The sequence below is a fragment of the Rhinatrema bivittatum genome, chromosome 9 (genome assembly GCF_901001135.1).
Source record: "Rhinatrema bivittatum chromosome 9, aRhiBiv1.1, whole genome shotgun sequence".
NCBI classification, from domain to species: Eukaryota; Metazoa; Chordata; class Amphibia; order Gymnophiona; family Rhinatrematidae; genus Rhinatrema; species Rhinatrema bivittatum.
In genome coordinates, this window is record NC_042623.1 from 188,509,174 (window position 1) to 188,527,662 (window position 18,489).

At 44.7% G+C, this 18,489-nt stretch overlaps 1 protein-coding gene and 1 long non-coding RNA gene across 10 annotated transcripts in view; one reads left to right on the forward strand and one right to left on the reverse strand.

The window, feature by feature from the left end:
- Nucleotides 1-18,489, forward strand: part of LPP (LIM domain containing preferred translocation partner in lipoma) — a 937,968-nt gene that overhangs the window by 269,347 nt on the left and 650,132 nt on the right. The window lies entirely within an intron of this gene.
- Nucleotides 11,812-18,489, reverse strand: part of LOC115099541 — a 61,013-nt gene continuing 54,335 nt past the window's right edge. For both annotated transcript variants that reach the window (XR_003858824.1, XR_003858825.1), the window contains exon 3: nucleotides 11,812-13,366. This is a non-coding gene — a long non-coding RNA (uncharacterized LOC115099541). The remainder of the gene's footprint in view (nucleotides 13,367-18,489) is intronic.

Here is an 18,489-nt window from a genome sequence, read left to right on the forward strand (position 1 = left end):
AACCGGGGCTTAAAGATGTTTCTATAGTCAAGAAGGACGACTCACGCTCCTCAGTCGTCCATTAATTGTCTAGCTCAACCGGCGTCGACTGTGTTGCCATTGAAAAGAAGCTTCCTATGCAAGTTTGATTGACTTCTGACAGGGTAGAAGTAGCCTCTCCTCCCCGTACCCTCGCCTTTCTTTTAGTGTGGGGCATTCCGATAGAGGCAATCTGTAAAAAACCAGGAAATTCGGGAGCCTCTCGTCAGCACAACCACTCAGGCGGCCATCTTGCCCAATTTCATTGAATTTTGATCCAGCATAGTGAGAACCTTTATTTACTGTGTAGATCCTAAATATGATATCCCAGTAGTAAGTTTGGCCTTAAGTGGACTCAAGAAGTAATTCAGTGAACTGGTGCCACTTGCCTCGAATAATCATTGACAAAACTTTGATTCAGAACCAGTCTTACTGTGCAGTAACTGTGACCAAAATAAAACAATTTATTTATATAGCTTTTATAATCTGCCTTTCCACAGTTAAGATCAAAGTTTTCTTATTTTGATCAGTGGTTAAAAACCAGAAGTCACAAAGCAAGTAGCCTGTGCCAATGTAAGGGTCATAAAGTGACTTTGAGGATTGGAGAAGTCCGTTAATGTGAGAACGTGCTCCTCAGTTATTATTGGTTAGTTTCTCACTTTCTCTTCCATTCTTTCCCCACAATCATCTCTCCTCAGTTTTGAATAAATGTTCCACTTCCCTGTAATGTGAAAAAGGGTGGGAATCCCCTGTCCTTGACATCTGCCTCTCTGGGGGACAGGGCTGCTGGCTGCGTGACTTCTGCTTTGCAGTGTCACTGGCTTCTCCTTTGTTCCTCCTTTGGCCGCAGTCCCATTCCCGTCACCTTGTAGGTAGACGGGGGAGCTGGTGTGTACATATGAGGGCTTGTATGAGATACTGAATTTCCAGTGACAGGATCTCTGCATGAACTGGTCACCAATTCCTTTCTCCCATGCAACTCTCTCCTTCTCTTCTTCCATCCGGTATCCTCTCTCATACAGGAGCAGAAGGCAGGGTGCCTTATGAAGTAGCCTCCAGTTGGGTTCTATTTAATCCTGTTAATTTCCTCTATAAAACTGTTCTTTCCTATGCATAAATAAGTTTTACAGCTAGATTTTCTTACAGAGATTTATGAGATTTTGTGCAGTTGGCTTTTATCAGAAATAATCTGATTGGTATTTCTGCTGTGAAGTTTTGGGAAATACACATTTTTTTTTTTTTTTACTAACTGTACAAGCATTAAATACTACATAAAAGGTTCCAGGAAAACAGAATCACGTCAAATCCCTGTAGAAATATTACAGTTCAAAAACTTTCCCAGAACTGCGAGTTCAGAATGTCGTTTTGAATATGTTCTAGAAATGATGAATGATGATAAAACCCTCCCAGTATAACTAGGGTTCCATTTGCTTTATACTGTGTCATGGAATAGTATTTAACAGGAGTCTGATTAGAAAAAAACGAAGCTGTATTTACAGTCTGTGAGGATGAGGGAGTCCCAGTTCTTGTGCAATGGTGACATATAACATACAGACTCAGAGTGTGCATAGAACTGGTTTCAGAGGAAGCCACAGACTTTTTTTTTTGTTCCCCCTTGCTGAATGGGTTATTACTGCATTGGTTTGGCTAGATGGAAGGGTGATTAAAAAATGTGGAAAAACTGTGTATTTGCAAATGCAGGCTGTCCAGAAAGGTCCAGTTCCAAATGAATTGGAAGCCCAGAAAACATTTACTAGGTCAAATAATTAATATAGAATATGCCAAATAGAGGTGGTTGGGCCGGAGGTAATGTACTCACTGCCTGATTCACTAAGGCTTTTCTCCCATTCTCTGTCTATAGGAAAATACCTTGATGAATCAGCCCCTTAGAGAGGCATAAGAGTTTGGGAGCAGAGAGTTCTCAAACTAGGGAAATGGAGTTACAGCGTCTGCTAACACAGACTTGCAAACCTATTGAGGAGGGCTTTAAATTGGGATTGCTGGAGACGGGTGAATAAAACCCTAAGATAAGTAAAACATTAAATACTTGGGTAAAAATGGCAACAGCTAGAAAGTTCTATATACTGGAGTGAGGCGTAGCATAGTGGTTAGAGCATTGGGCTATGAACCAGGAGACCAGGGTTCGAGTCCTGCTGTGGCTCCTTGTGACCTTGGGCAAGTCACTTTACCCTCCATTGCCTCAGGTACAAACTTACAGGTCAATACAGTAAAGTGCGGCCGCGGTTACCCTGCTCCTAACCCGCTTTCTACCCACTATTCGGCCGTGTTAGCCCTTCCTGCGATACACAATCCCCTTTAACCTACCCTTACCGCGTCCTTAAATCACCGGGTAACCTCTTCTGCCCGCGGCATGTATATTACATGTAAACGATCGAATTAGCTATTCCCTTCCATACAGTAACATGCGCCCCTACTATTGCTTTTTTACCCTGCCGTTTTGCCGCGCGTTTAACCTGCTAACTTACCGCCTACCCTTACCCCTGCGTTAGATGCAGGGGTAAGGGTATGCAGCAAACTTTCCCCCAGCCCCCGCTCACCTGCCCTGGCCGCGTCCATGGGTGCTGGTCTCCGGGGCAGTCCCAGTCCTCTCCCCTCCTCCCGAAGCAACGAAAGCGGGAAAAAGCGAAAAAAAAAGTAGCAAGAGAGAGAGGGGAGAGAGGACGGACAATCCTACGCTCGGGATTGCCAGTCCTCTCTCCCCTCCTTCCGAAGCAAGGCGCATAAAGCAGCCTTGCTTCGGGAGGAGGGGAGAGAGGACTGGCAGTGTAAAGCAACAACTTACTTTTTTCGCAGCCCTCCTCCGGAGACGGCCATCGGCGGAGACGGATCGCGGCTCCCCTGCCTCCCGGCGAAGATAAATGCCTGCACGGGCGAAAGCGGCCCCTGTGCGTGCAATTGGGCCGCTCAAGACGTGACATCACATGTCATGACGCCAAATGTCGTGACGTCACGCCGTGAGCGGCCCAATTGCACCCACAGGGGCCGCTTTCGCCCGTGCAGGCATCCATCTTCGCGGGCAGCTGGAGGCAGGGGAGCTGCGCCGATATCCATCTCCGGAGGGGGCCTGCAAAAAGTAAGTCACTTCATTGCTTTACACTGCCAGTCCTCTCTCCCCTCCTCCCGAAGCAAGGCTGCTTTTCGCACCTTGCTTCGGGAGGAGAGGAGAGAGAACTGACAATCCCGGGTAACTAGAGAGTTGGGTCAAGGTAGAGCGCTAGATGTGTGGTGTACACGACTTTGCATAGATGACTTATAAATAAATTGAGCTGCCCTTGGTATGGGGGCCTCGAGGGACTGACTGGATTAGAAACTGGCTGAGTGGGAGGCGATCAAGGGTAGTGGTAAATGGAATTCACCGTGAAGAAGGGTTACCAGTGGTGTGCCTCAAGGATTGGTCCTTGAATCATTTGTTTTCCACACTTTCCTGGGTGATGTAGCTTGAAGGATTGTCAGGAAAGCTTTGTCTTTTTTCCCCCCGATGACAGCGAAATCTGCAACAGGGTAGGGAGACAGGAAACTGTGGAAAACATGAGGCGAGATCTAGCAAAGTTTGAGGAACGGGCTAGGGTCTGCTAAAAAAAAAAAATACAAATGCAGTCTCATGCATTTAGGATGCTATAAAACCCAAGGGTGAAATTCTAAGCATATAAGAGTGGGATCTGGGGATAATTGTATCTGATGATCTTAAGGTGGTGTAAGAGAGAGCATATGTGAGGGAGCCAGTGGATAAAGCAACAGCAGAAAGCTGTTTGGCTGCTGCTTAGGGAGAGGAAAGGCGAGCAGAAAATGGGAGGTGATATTGCCCCTGTGTATGTCCCTGGTGAGTTCTTATTTGGAATAAGGAGTACAATTCCGGAGACCGCACCTTCAAAAGGACATAAATCGGTTGGAGTTCGTCCAGAGGGTGCTTACTAAAATGGTCTGTGGTCTTTATTTTAAAGCATCTGGCACAGACTTGAACTAAACATTTATGTCCTAGAGGAAAGGCAAGGTAGGGGAGATATGGTAGAGACCTTTAAATACCCCAGAGGTTTCCGTGCACAGGAGACGAGCTTCTTTTTCAGTGGAATGGAGGCTCTAGGATGTGAGGAGTCATGGGATGAGTAAAAACAGGAGTAATCTTAGGAACTATTTATTTACAGGGAGGATAGAAGATACATGGAATAGCTTCCCAGTGGAAATGGTGGCATCAGATACTCTTATCTGAATTCAAGAAAGCAGGGGATAAATGCAGGGGACTTCTGAGAGAGTGATGGTTATTTTAAAGCTAAATTAATTGGGCAGATGGGCAGACTAAGTAGGCTATATGGTCTTTTTTTTGCCATCACCTTTCTATGTTTCTATGGGGGCTTTGCTGTATTCCAGGGAGCCTTTCTTCTAAGTTACAAGTGTTTGGATCTTGTGTCAGTTGGGGATGTTGGAGGCAGCACTCCCAGTCATGGGGATGGGGATTGCAGTGGGTGGTAAAATCAGGGTGACACTTGCTGGCTCTATTCAAGGCCTAGGATTGCAGAGTTCAGGAAGGAGCCCTGAGATTTGACCCCTGGCCCAGGACAGTCAGTACAATGATCAAAACTAGGTACATTAGGGGGATTATGAAACAGCGGCAAACTCCCCAGGTATTTTCAAAAGTTGGCTCATAGTGCCAGGATCCCATCCCTGGGTCTGACTGAGCTGGAAGAGAAGGAAACTTCTGGTTACAAAATAATTATGCTCCAGGGATTTGCTATAAGTAGGAACCAGTTAAAGTAGGTGTTCAACAATCCCCATCTCGAGAGTAAGCTAGCTTTAGACCATCCCCTTGTTTAGTGCCAAAATATAGGAGTTCATTCACCCAGGAGATTTAAGGAAGACACATACAGCACTCGCCATTTAAAACTGGACATTGGTTGGTTGTGTTAACCTTTTATTGATAGAATTGTGCATATTATTTGTTCATACTGTCACAACAAATACAAGTGTTTGGCTGCTGTTTGCTTCTGCGCTAATGTGGAGCTCAGAATTCCCCTCCACAGAATTTCCATTTTCTGCGCAGAATTTGGGGCAGGCCCCAGCGTGCTTCCTGCTTGCGCCAAAGATGTTGCAGCCCCGGCAGATGCGAGCAGAGCACATGCCACTTGCGGTGAAGATAGAGCAGGCCTCGGCGTGCCATGAGCAGAGCCCATCTTGCTCACAGCAAAGATGGTGCAGGCCATGAATGGAGCCCTTCCTGCTTGTGGTGAAGATGGTGCAGGCCCCGGTGGCAGCGAGAGGAGCCCATCCCTCTTGCGACGAAGATGGTGCAGATCCTGGCAGCTGGTGAAGATGGAGCAGGCCTCCGCGTGTAGTGAGCAGAGCCCATCCCCTCGTGGCGAAGATGGTGCAGGCCCTGGCGGCCACAAGTAAAGCCCATGCTGCTCGTAGTGAAGATGGTGCAGGCCCCAGTGAGAGTGAGTCTGTGTGTGTGTAAGAATGTGAGGCTATGTGTAGGGGTGTGAATGTGTGAGAGAGAGCATATGTGAGGATGCGTGTATGTGTGCGCCAGAGAGAGGGAGCCTAAGTGAGGAGATTATGAAGGAATATGTTTGTGTGAGAGACTGGAAGCTGGTGTGTGTGTGTGTGTGTGTGTGTGTGAAAAAGGGGTTGTGTGTCTGTGCGAATTTATCAAAATTCTTCCTATAAACTTCATCAGATTCTCTATCTTATATAAGCTAAGATGTGCAGTTAGCAGCTTCTCTGCACCTGCGGGTTGAGTGATGGTAACCACAAGTGGAAACAGTGACATCTAATGAGACCCTGCCAACGACATGTATTAAGTTATCATAACAATTATAAAGCAGTTTCTTGTTTGTGAGACAGGGAGCCTGAGTGAGGGTGTGTGTGTGTGTGTGTGTGTGTGTGTGTGTGTGTGTGTGTGTGTTAGAACCTGTGTGAAGGGATTTGTGTGTGTATGAGAGAGAGGGAGCCTGTGTGTAGGGGAGTGTGTGTGTGTGTGTGAGAGAGAGAGAGAGGGAAATAGGTAGCCTGCATGAGAGTGTATGTGCATGAGAGAGAGGGAGCCCATGTGTGTATGTGAGAGAGGGACTGAGGGGGAACCATTTTGAAGGGCAGTACTGAGAGAGGGATCAAACTGTGGGAGTGGAGATAGAGTGGGAGAGGTTGAGCCTAGAGGAGGAGGAGGGGAGAGATACTGGCAGGTGGAGGAGTTGGGGCCTGAGAGGGCAAAGTGAAAGGAGACTGGCTAGGGCAGTAGGGAGAGAGGGTGGAAGGGACACTCTTACCGAGTACCTCTAGGGAAATTCTGCTCCAAATATTTAAAACTTTGCATCTTTAATAACTTTTTTCCTGATTACATTTGAAAGTAATTACTTAGACTGTCATGTATGTTGTGTTATTTTGACCAATATAAAGTATGCAGAATTTTAAGATTTTGTGCGCAGAATTGTAAATTGTTTTGCACAGAATTCCCCCGGAAGTAATGGAAGGTCTGGCCGACTTGCTGTCGCATGGACTCTCAGGCTGCCTCCTCCCAGATGTTTCCAGTGGCCTGAGAACACGAAAAAGGAAGTCTCTCCAGGACAGGTCCCAGAGTCCAAGGCTTGGTGAAATATAAACCTTAGCCTGACTTAGTTTATTTACGGCAATAATCGGTTTCTAGTACGCAGGAGCCATTTCACAGCCAGCGGTTAAAGACTGCGTTGGCTAAGGAACGCCATCCCCAAGGTCGTTGTGTACTTTGTAGCTGTTGAAAATGATTTTGCATTAACCATGGATTAAATGCAACATTAAGCAGGAGAGCCAGCTTGTCAGGACAGGGGTAGAAAGGATGAACAAAATACAGTTTATACCCCACAGTTTACAAAGGAGAGCCAGTAGTAGGGGGTGCTGTGGTGGTTTCCGGTGCTGTTATGTTTTGCTGTCACAGTTTCATTAACAGCTGTTGGCAAAACCATTAGCTCTGAAGCTAATGAAAGGCAATCAAGAAATAAATTATGCATATTTATAATGTACCTACTGTTATTAACTTGAAATAATATTTTCCAGCACACTCGCAGTGCAGCTGGTCAGCCAGTCGCTTTATACCGCAGGTGGCAGGAATACGGGGCCCGATAAAACTCACATTTTTCAGATTCTTGCTAGTGGCAGTCAAGGATTGTGTGTTCATTATTTTGGAGGGGGGAGGGAAGAGGGCCAGCAGCTCACTCCGGCTACGGTCTTCAGGCACAGCAGGAACTAAAGGTAGCTAGCTGCGAATGTTTTCTCTTATTTTGTAACCCTCTTCCTGGCTCACCTAGATCAGTCATCAAAGTGCCAGTCCGGGGGGGGGGGGGGGGAGCAGGATTATTTTTAATTCTAGCCAACATTATTAATAGATTTTAATAGATAATGATATCAGTAATAGGAATTGTTCCCTCTTCTTATCAAAATTCTTCCTATGAACTTCATCGGATTCTGCATCTGATGGAAGCTAAGATGTGCAGTTGGCAGCGTCTCGGCGCCTGCGGGTTGCGTGATGGTCACCGCAAGTGCAAACGGGTGACCCTTACCTAATGAGGCCCTGCCCACGACATGTATTAACTTCATGTAACAGTTAGAAATCTCTAGAAGCTTTTAGTTCACAGGTGCTGGCTTTTAAGGTTTAAAGATTGCACAGGACAAAGAAGGTGGTGGTCTGCGGGGGGGGAGCGATGGCAGTCCAGGTGCTTGGTTGCCTCTCTGCCCTTTGGTGCTGCTACAACCTATCCTGACCAGCTCTTGCTTATCTTGATCTTGAAGTGGGGGTTTGGGGTTTTAAATCCCCAGAGCATCGTCAGGGAACGCCCCTACGGAAGTGGGAGTGTGTGTGAGCCTTAGCTCATCGGGTTTGCGGATTTGAAGAGGTTTTTTTAACCTACAAAACTCCAGGCCCGGGGATAAAGCAGGGGCCTGCCTGCTTGCTTGCTCGCTCTTCCGGAGTGCCTTATAAGCACCCTATTGACGTGAGAAAGCAAGAGCACCGTGCAAGTCCTGCCGTGCCACGTTGCAGCGCCTAATTCAAACTTGGTAAAATGTCAAGACCTGCAAACAGATCAGAAATATTTGGGAAAGAGTTGGGGGGTTTTTTTTTTTACCCCCATTTTCCCCCTCAAGGTTAGACATGGAATCTCCCACTTTTCCAGGTCTAGCCTTGGAATGGGGGGAAGGGGAGGAAAAAAAAATGTTTTTATTCAGAATTTTTTGTGTATTTTCCAGTCCTTTACATCTCCAAGAATCTTCCATGTACTGGGAACTTCTACATCACAAAAACCAAATTTGGTCATTTTGGACTGGTTAATTCGACTTGACTTTTTCTGCATGTAAATGGTTTTTTTTTTTTTTACATGGCCAGCCAAGTTTGATGCCACTCAATACAATATTTTAAAATCTTACCCAAATATTTATGATGCGGGGACCTTGTGTAATTATCACACTTTGTTTTCCATGAGGCTAATTGCTGAACTGGGTAATTTTGCATGGTAGTTCAGTATGGAAACATTTATTTAACATTATTTATGAATCACCCTGTCCAGATTTAAAAATTGCTCAGAGTAATTTGCAGAAATAACATATAATACAATAAATATATAATACTAAAATTGAAAAATAGAACAATACATAAAACCAACTTAAAACATTTGATCCTCTTGCATTGTATTCTGATAAACCAGTTGTTTACACCTCAATTCAGCCCTGTAAAAGTTTCAGCAATGAGATTTTAACACGTGGTGAGGTATTATAGGAACACTATTTTGATGAATTAATGTATTGTGATAGACTCTACCATGTCACAGTATACTTGGCAGAACCCTTTAAATGAACTCAATATCTACTTACTTCAACATCGGATATTTTTAATGTTTTTAAGGAAAGGCATCCATCAGGATGAATAGGCCTTGAACCAGCAACCTTAGCGGGCAGAGGCCTGAAAGCTGTAGGAGGAGCCGGGAAAGATACAAAATTGAGGAAAGTCCAGGGGGTGTTTATTGTCCGGTTGTCAAGCCGTTGGCCAAGCCCCTGGACAGGTCCAGTGGATTCAGCACATTCCCTGATTGGAGAGGCACTTTAGCTGGTACAGTGGACTCCTGGGATAATCTCTGCTCGCCTGGCCTGGTCCTGCTGTGGTGTAACTGATCCGGATCTGCTCCGCACATAAGGCCCGGCCACACGCGCAAACCCCGGGGTTTACACGCTGGGGTTTAAAAATGTGTACCCGATAGTGAATATTTAACATTTTAAGGGGCCATGAAATGGGGCAAGGGAGGGCAGCCGTGTACAGGTCTAGCATTCCCAAATTGCTACAGTGTGTTGTGGGTGACATCACTGCCTTGGAGTCTGAAAAGGCGGCACTGAATGATTGCAGTGGAAACATTGATGCAGTAGTTAACCTATGGACATGAAGGCCTGTTATTGTCTGCTGAGAAGTGAAATAGTTTGCAAACCTGAGGAATAACGTAATATCGTACAAGATTCCTCCCAGCCAAATGTGCTGTGGTCATGAAATGCTTGGTCAGTCCTGGTTTTCTAAATCTGTTTAGTCTGCTGCTTTTTTTGTCCTACAGAATACGTTTGGATAGACGTTGGGAAAACTTGATTTATTCATTTGTAACCTGCCTTTCAAAGCAGCTAACAGAAGATCAGGCAATAATGGATCATGATAATTTCATGATGACACTGCACTTGGCCGACCACAGTATGCTTTTTAAACATTATGTCCTCACAACATAAGGACGTGCCCTGCTGGGTCAGACCAGTGCTCCATCGAGCCCAGCTTCCTCAACTAAACAGTGGCTAATCTGAGTCAATAGCAAATAATCAGCAGATCCTAATGAGGAGATCCTTTTGCTCAAAGCGATGATCCCCAAGTCTGCCAGAAACTTGTCGAAATCTTTTTAAAACCCAGTCATACTTCTAGCTGTCACCATATCCTCCAACAATAAATTCCATACGTTAACTATGTGTTGATTGAAAACTATATATTTCCTTCTATTTGTGTTAAGCCTCATAGGTATCCCCTTGTCGCCGTACTGTTTGAAAGGATAAATAACTATTCTGTCTTTAGCCTGTTCTACGCTACTCAAGATTTTATTCACTGCTATAATAATCCTTCTTAACTTTCTCCAGGCTGGAGACCCTAGCCTGCTTACCCTTTCTCCGTAAGGTACCCAATCCATGCTCCTAATTGTTTTTCTTGCCCTTCTCTGTACCGTTTCTACTTCTGCTGTACTTTTTCGAGGTATAGTAACTAGAACTGCGTGCAGTATTCAAGTTATGGCCACACAGTGGATCCATGAAGAGGCATTCTGTTCCCAATTCTGCTTTCTATTCCTTGCTGAATAAGTTCCAGGATTCTGTTTGCTTTTTTTGGCTGCTGCCAGCCACTAAACGGAGGATTTCAATGATTTGTCCGTAGTGACTCCAAGATCCTTTTCCTGGATGGTGACTCCTAATGCAGCATCTTGCTTTTGTGTACCTACAGTTGTGATTAGGATATCATCACCGTGAGGCAATTACTTGAAATACAGCTAAGCACAATGTAAGAAAGGAAACAGCTCAAAATGGGGAAAAAATGGAAGTCCATTGTAGATGGCGTGCAACCTGCAAAACGGAAATTCCTCAAATGTTGTGCTGTGGATTGTCAGGCACTATGGTAGAATTTCCTTGGCGCCTGTAGTGGCTGCCGCCATCACTGAGCGGTGTTGGAAGTTTCTTTGTAGATGGTTCAGTTGCAGAGCGCTCACTTTGAGACGCCTTTTGTCAAAGTCAGGTTAAATAATGAAAGATAATGTGTGGGCTCAGTTCAGGTTTCGTCTGCAATTTAATAGCACTTGCTTTACAGGCCAGTGAGGGCATCGGTTATAAGGCAGGTCACTGAAATTCACAGTGTAACCCAGCAGACGTTGGCAGATGAGACTCATTTGGCCATCCCAGTTTGCTTCGTTGCCTGTTGCAACAGTACAAACATAAACAGATTAAAGCATATAACAAATTAATGAAAACGTACAATCCGTAAACAGCTGCCCTGTCGTGTATCTCTCTCATTGTGCACTACTACACGACGGTTTGCGCTACAGCATTAAAAACCCGAGAGGCGGCCTCCTCAAAATAAAAAAAAAAGTCAGCTATCTGTTGAAGTTCCAGCTCCGTGACTCAGCATGTAGGACTCTGCACGGCAGACTCGTGCTCAAATCTCCAGTCCAAATATAATTGGAAGGAATCAAGTTGTGAGAATAAATCATGATTTCTCCCCAAAGCGTGCCTCTGCTGATGGCTGCCCTTGGCATGTCATTAGAAAGGGGCAGCTGTTGCTTTGAGGTCACAAGTCATGGAGCTGCTTTCAGCAGCCGAATGATGCTTCAGTGCTCAGGAACCAAATGTCACCGATTATAGAGCCCCTGCTGGCTGATGTTTTGATAATTGGAGATGTATTTGTGGAAACAGAGAAAAAAAGTGAGGAAAACAGAGAGGGACTTTACTGTAAACTGTAGGCCGACAACAGTTAAAAGACAAATATTAGAAGAAACTGGCTAGCATGAAAACCACATCTTCTCTTTCACATCTCTGAAACGCAGAGTTGTGATCTGAGTAAAACCTGAACCTCTTCAGAAGCCACAGAAAGTAAAAGGGGAGCACTCTGGTTTCAGTATTAATGCTCTGCTCTGTAAATGGGAAGAGATACCAAACACTGTTGAATAAAAAAAAAAAAAAAAATCATTTGATTTTATATAGAGCCGCTTCAAATCTGATGACTTAAAAAGTCAGCAAGCTCAAACCCCTTGCACCCCAAGAAGGGGAAAAGAACTTAAAAACCAGAAGCTGTATTCTGCTTGATTCATCTAGGTGCATCATGCTCAGCTGTCCTTTATCCTATTACAGAACTGGTATGAAGCACGACACATTCTGGGATCGATGTAATAAACCCTATAAGACTGTGCACTGACATTCAGTGCAGTTTAACACGTGCTAAAAAAATGTAACTCCTGATGCAGTAAGCATTGGGGGATAAAAAGATGTACAAACACAAAAGTATGCACACAACTCGAATTAAAATGTGTGCTCGTCACAGGCGGATGGCACGTTTCAGACTGGATTTATGTGCACAAAAGCTATGGTTTTCCCCCTAAAGATTTTTCTGCACACAAAACATGGTTTATGCTTGTTTTGCATGCTTAAATATAATTTATTAGCACAAAAATGCTTTCAGCGCAGTTAATATTTTTTTGTGCACATAAATCGTGTGTGTGAACAGAAAGCGAGCTTTGTGTGTGCATCAGAACTCCTGCCTCGGCTTTGACTAACACTACTGCCGCAATATTTACTCCACTTTTGACCAGGAGTACAATTTCCAGTGCATCTCTCTGCATCGGAGGGCAGTAGCAAATGTTTTCATTCTCCTGGGGTTTCCAATTGAGGGCAATAAACAATCTGCACATTTTTGTGTGCGCAAAACGCCTTGCTGGGTCGGGAGTACGGTTTGTGTGCAGGACTGCGTGCTGTTCCGAATGTACTATATTACATCGGGTCCTCTGCCTGGCTCTGGGCTTGCAGATCGCCTGGCATGGAACAGAAGTTATTTTGATGCCTGAAATACCTCTTTAAATCATGTCTAGAGACCCTTACATTAGAAGGATATTTTATTTATTCATTCATTTATTTACTTTTTTGTTAACTTGGTAAATTTGTATTTGCCTGGACTGGTACATATGAATTAATGTACTTTTTTCCTCACTGTTCCCTAGCAAGGAGTGACAATTTTCTGCCAGCCCTGGCAGGGATTAGAAAAGAACTGTTGGACTTTAGCTGAGTTTTCTTTTTCAGATGATTACAAAATTTGAGCTTTTTTTGTTTTGATACATGTGATATAGAACGTAAATTGTGAGAGTTCAGTGACCAGACTGGGAGCCTGGAAATTCTGAACTTTCGGGTCCAGTTCCTAATCTTCAACTGACTCGTTTTACGGTATACAAGGAAATCGCAGTTAGAGTAACTGTTTTGTACTTATAGCGTGGCCTAGCTAGATTACAGATGATTTATTCAGCATGAGCATCATTCTTTCCCAAGACAGAGTCACAGTCCGTGCAAGCATCCTGATTCCATTAACCATGCGTTTTCAGATCCACGCAGAAGTATCAGGTCGGTTGGGCTTGCCATGGAAGGAGTCCTGATGGCCGTTGTGGGTGACCTCCAGCTGGCTGGATTTAGAGCCCTGGTGTACGGCTCAGGACTGATGCTGCAGTGACCAGGCTGCGCTATTCAAATAGGGGACAAAATCTCCGGCTGCCTGTGAATGAAGGTTCACGGTGCCAGAATCCCAGTGCTGGGTCCGATTCCACTGAAAGAAAAAGAGTAAGTAGGAATTACTTGCCCCCCTCTCCCCCTAAAAAAAAAAAAGATTCAGTTTTGACCACTTAAAACGCCTCCTAAAATAATAGGAGCAAGTAAGTGATACATCATTTCAAAATATTTTTTTCTTGGACATCTTATCAATTTGGACCGTGTGAAATATGAAAACACTTTTTTAAAAATTAAGACTAATGGAACTGTTTACTTTCACAATCCCTGTAACTACGTTAGAGGTTGAAGTCAAAATGATTGTATAATGGCTTGTTAGTGGCGTATTTGTGCTCTGTAAATACAGAATGAATAGATAAGTCATCTGCAGTGCAGCTACATTCAGGCGCAACATAACTATACCATAGTATAATAACTATTTTAGCACTGTAATATGGACTCAACTGCGCTCAACCACATGGGCCTATGTGCTGCAGAATTCCAGAGCCACATAAATTGCCAAGGGGGTGTAATATTCAGTAAGCTATTGAGCAGATAAGTTATCCGGCTACAGGTAGCTGAACAACTTGTCCTGGATATCCAGTGGAATAAACGTCCCACAGAATATCACCAATTAAAAGTTATGTGGCTAACCGTAGCTGGATAACTTAAAAACCTATGAATACAGCTAGTTAAGTGGTGATGAAAAAAGATTATTTATTTATTTTTAATTTTTATATACCGATGTTGCTGTATACAATGCATATCGCACCGGATCATGAGCGTACTAGTGGTAATATGTCCCCCCCTCCTCCCTCCCACCTCAAGTTCAAACGTTCAGCCCTTTCTCCAAAAGGTCCCTGTCTGAAATGTAAAAAATGTAAAAAAAAAAAAAAAAAGTATAAACTCTAGGGCTCTCCACCCAAACCCATTCCTTCCCACCTTTCCTGGTTCCTTGGTGTCCTTGTACCTTCAGCCCAGAATACAGTAGCAGCTGTACCGCAGCCCGGGGCCGGTGCTTCTGCTCTCGCTACGCAGCAGTGCTGGAAGTGTGCATTTCCAGCCTGGCTTCATGAAGGCGCTGGGCTTCCAGTGTAGCTGCTTAGCGACAGCAGAAGGGGCTGAGCCTGGGTCACAGTAGGCATTAAGGTTTGGGACCTTGTAAATTTTTTTTTAATTTTAATGAGTCTCAGGAGCAGGGTTATGGGAGGGGGTCAGAGACCTGGACCAGCTGTGGTGCTTAGATTTATCAAACAGATGAGGGGGTAGTTAGCTGAATAAGTTATTTTCCTAACTCTTCCCCGCCCCGGAATGCCCCCACAACACATTCTGAGGGCGGGGAAAATCTTAGCTTGAATAAGACTTATTTGGCTAACTTTTAGCCAGATAAGAAATATTAGGCCCGTAGCATTTGCTCTGAAGCTGTAATTAAAATATTTGAGCTAGCTTGGGGGGTATTTGGTTCTGCCCCAGAGAGGATAGAAATTTTATACCCTTCTATTTGCAAAATAGATGTAACTATGAGCAAACCAACCATAATATAACTTGTAGATGGTATAGCTGAATTTCACACACATTTCTCACACATATTAGTGTGTTTGTGTTAATTTTAAGTGATATTAGAAAATGTTATGCATACACAATGAATTTCTGTTGTCAGGTTCTTAAAAACACTTCCACACTTCCCAGAGAGCATGACTTTTTTTTTTTTTAGTGAGCGTTTAATCACATTGCTTACCACTGAATTGTAAAGGATTTTATCTGTGGATTTCATGTTAGGGCTCGAAATAATAAACTGACAAAACTGTTTATTGGCTGTCGTGATGGTCTATTCACTGATGAAGTAGTTTAAATGTCCTGTAGGAAGACGTAGGTCTTATTGAAGGTCAGATAACAGCAGCGTGAAAAAAAAATACGTTTCAAGACAACAAGTTCATATGACAGCTGCCTTCTGTATTTATGGAGGCATTTGTGTTTTCACAGATCGCAAGGAAAGTCAATATTCTTAGGTACAGATTTTTACTGGTTGATTTGTGCTTCAAATGTCCAGCAGTAGATTGGCAAAAGTATTTGCTGACATACAGGCCGATACAGTAAGGACATGTAAGAAAGAGTGCGGCAGTGCCGGGCGCACCCTCGTTTGCTGCACGCACAGTTTGGATCACATACCGCTCGATACAGTATTTAAATGAGACGCAAATGCAAGCCACGTCCAAAGCGCGTCCATGAAGCGGTAGGCGTGCGCAGTCCATTTTACTTTATAGAGCGCTATACAGCGCCTATACAGTATCCTGGGTGTGCTGTACCTGTCATTTCAAATGTCATTTCAAATGACATTTGAAATGACAGGTACCAGGAAGTGGATGGTTCTCCTACAGACCCGGCTGCCTTGAACGCCCGGCGCCAGCAAGCCCCAGCAGCCGGCGATCGGAGACAGGGAGCGCAACAAAGCACCCTCCTTCGGACGGGCAAGAGAGACTAAATTTCACGGGCAAACTTTCCCCCAGCCCCTGCTTACCTCCCTGGCTGTGGCCACGCAAGCCCCCAGCAGCAGCAGTAGAAGGGCGTCCATGAGTGCCGGTCTCCCGTGCGAGCGCGCTGACAGCTCCGGAGCAGCCCCAGTTCTCTCTCCCCTCTTCCCGAGGTGCGCACCGCGGCTCCCCTGCCTCCAGGGGGCAGCCGGCAGCGAGAGCAGTTTCAGCAGCCCTGCCTCCAGGGGGCAGCCGGCAGCGAGAGCGGTTTCAGCAGCCCGGGGCGGATCGGGCGCTCCCCATGCAAGGCGGCTTCCAGCAGCCCCCGCCGGCGAAGGTGCATGAACACACGCCTTTGGGCGCTCAAGGCAGCAAAGGTGCATAAGCGCATGCTGCTGCTGGGGGCTTGCGTGGTCGCGGCCAGGGCAGGTGAGCGGGGGCTGGGGAAAGTTTGCCCGTGAAATTTCGTCTCTCTCTGCTGGGGCTTGCCTGACATTTGTCAAGCTGGCAATCCCCGATGCCTGAGCGTAATCCAGAAATGATTTTCACCCTGCGCCTTGCTTTATTTTTTTGTAATAATTTTTCCCCCTTGTGTTATTGTAAACATTGCTTCCATGATATAATAGTACCATGTTATATTGTAATATAGTTATAATCTACCTTGTTATACTGTTACCGTGTTATAATGTAATATAGTTATATTCTTCCATGTTACAATGTAAAATAGGGCGGACTCTGCCCTATCTCTGTTTCCTGTAAACCGATGTGATATTTCGATCGAATGTCGGTATATAAAATAAATAAATAAATAAATATATAGAAGCATTTTTTTCTGTGGATTGGGTTGGTTTGGGACTGGGCGGCTAAGTTCACCACACTAACGCCAGGGTCAGGGTAGGCGGTAAATTAGCAGGTTAAAGACGCGGCAAAACAGCTGGTTAAAAAGGCAATAATCGGGGCGCACGTTACTATATCGGAGGGAATAGCTAATCCGATCGTTTACATATCATATACATGCCACGGGTGGAAAGGAATACGTGTTGATTTCAAGAAGCGGTAAGGATTGGTAAAAATGGATAGTGAATCGCAGGTTAGACTTACGCGGCCAAATTGTGCGTACAAAGCGGGTTAGAAACAGGGTTACCGCGGCCGCGCTTTACTGTATCGGCCTGAGATTAATTTATTGTAACAGTAATGAAGGCAGAAAAGGTCAAATGGGCCATCCAGTCTGCCCAGTAAGCTTCTTAAGGTAGCATTTGCTGCGCCGTGCAGGTTGCCCCATGTTTTTGTTAAGGGTATCAACTGCAGCTCAGTGCAGTTATTCGATGAGCTTTCTTGAAAATTCAGACAGTGCTGATATGTTTTGCTTATGGACTTACCTTAGAAGCAGTCCTGTACTTTTTCGCTAATGTCTATGTATCAGTACCCCAGACTGTAAAGGTCGGGGCCTGTTTTGGTGGTCATCTGAGAACAATTCCTCTTCCAGCTCCCTCTCAACTGCCATTAAAGCGGAGAGTGATGTTGTTGCGTCAAATGCATCAAGGCTTATTGGTTAAGAGTAGTATTCTCTTGCCTTCTAATAAGGTTAGTAATTGCTGCTCTGTGCAGGTTACCCTCATGCTTATCAGTTCCCCAGACAATAAATTGGGGCCCTTATTGGTTATAGTCTGAATCTAATTCCCCTTTTCATCCTGTCGTTGAAGCGGAGAGCAGTGTTGCAGTTGTATCAAAAGTATCAAGAATTATAGGTTAAGGATGGTAACTGCTGCACCAGCAAGTTACCCCATGCGCCCTTGTCTCCATTTCCATCCTCTAGCCTTTAGGGATCCACAGTGTTTATCCCATGTCACTTTGAATTTTTTTGACTGTTTTCTTCTTCACCACCTCCTCTGGAAGGACATTCCAGGCATCCACCACCCTCTCCGTCAAGAAATATTTTCTGGTGTTGGTTCTGAGACATCCCCACTGGAGTTTCATTTCGTGATCCCTAGTTCATCTGATTTCTGTCCAACAGAAAAGGTTTGACGTTTGTGCATCATTAAAACTTTTCATGTATCTTAAGGCTTGTATCATATCTCCCCTGCACCTCCTCTTCTAGGATATACATATTTAGATTCTTCAGCCTTTCCTCATAAGTCTTCCAAAGTAAAACCCACTCCATTTTAGTCTCCCTTCTCTGGACTGCCTACATCCTGTCTCTATCCTTTTTGAGATATGGCTCCAGAACTGAACACCGTACTCTGATGGAGGCCTCACCAAGGACGTGTACAAGTGCACCATCATCTCCTTTTTCTTACTCTCTCTCTCTATGCAGCCCAGTATTCTTCTGGCTTTAGCTATTGCCTTGTCATATTGCTTTGCCACCTTCAGATTAACAAACAGTATCACCCCAAGATCCCTCTCTTGGTCCATGCACATCAGTTTTTCACCCCATCACATACAGCTCTTTTAGATTACCCTATCCTAGATGCATTACTCTGCACTTCTTGATATTGAATCCCAGCTGCCAAATCTTCAACCACTTTTCAATCACTTTTCATTCTCTCTACTTCTTCAGGCATGTCCATTCTGTTTCAGATCTTAGTATCATCTGCATATAGACAAACTTTACCTTCTATCCCTTCCACAATGTCACTCATGAAGATATTGAACAGACTGGTCCCAATACCGATCCTTGTGGCACTCCACTTAACACCATTTTCTCTTCAGAGTA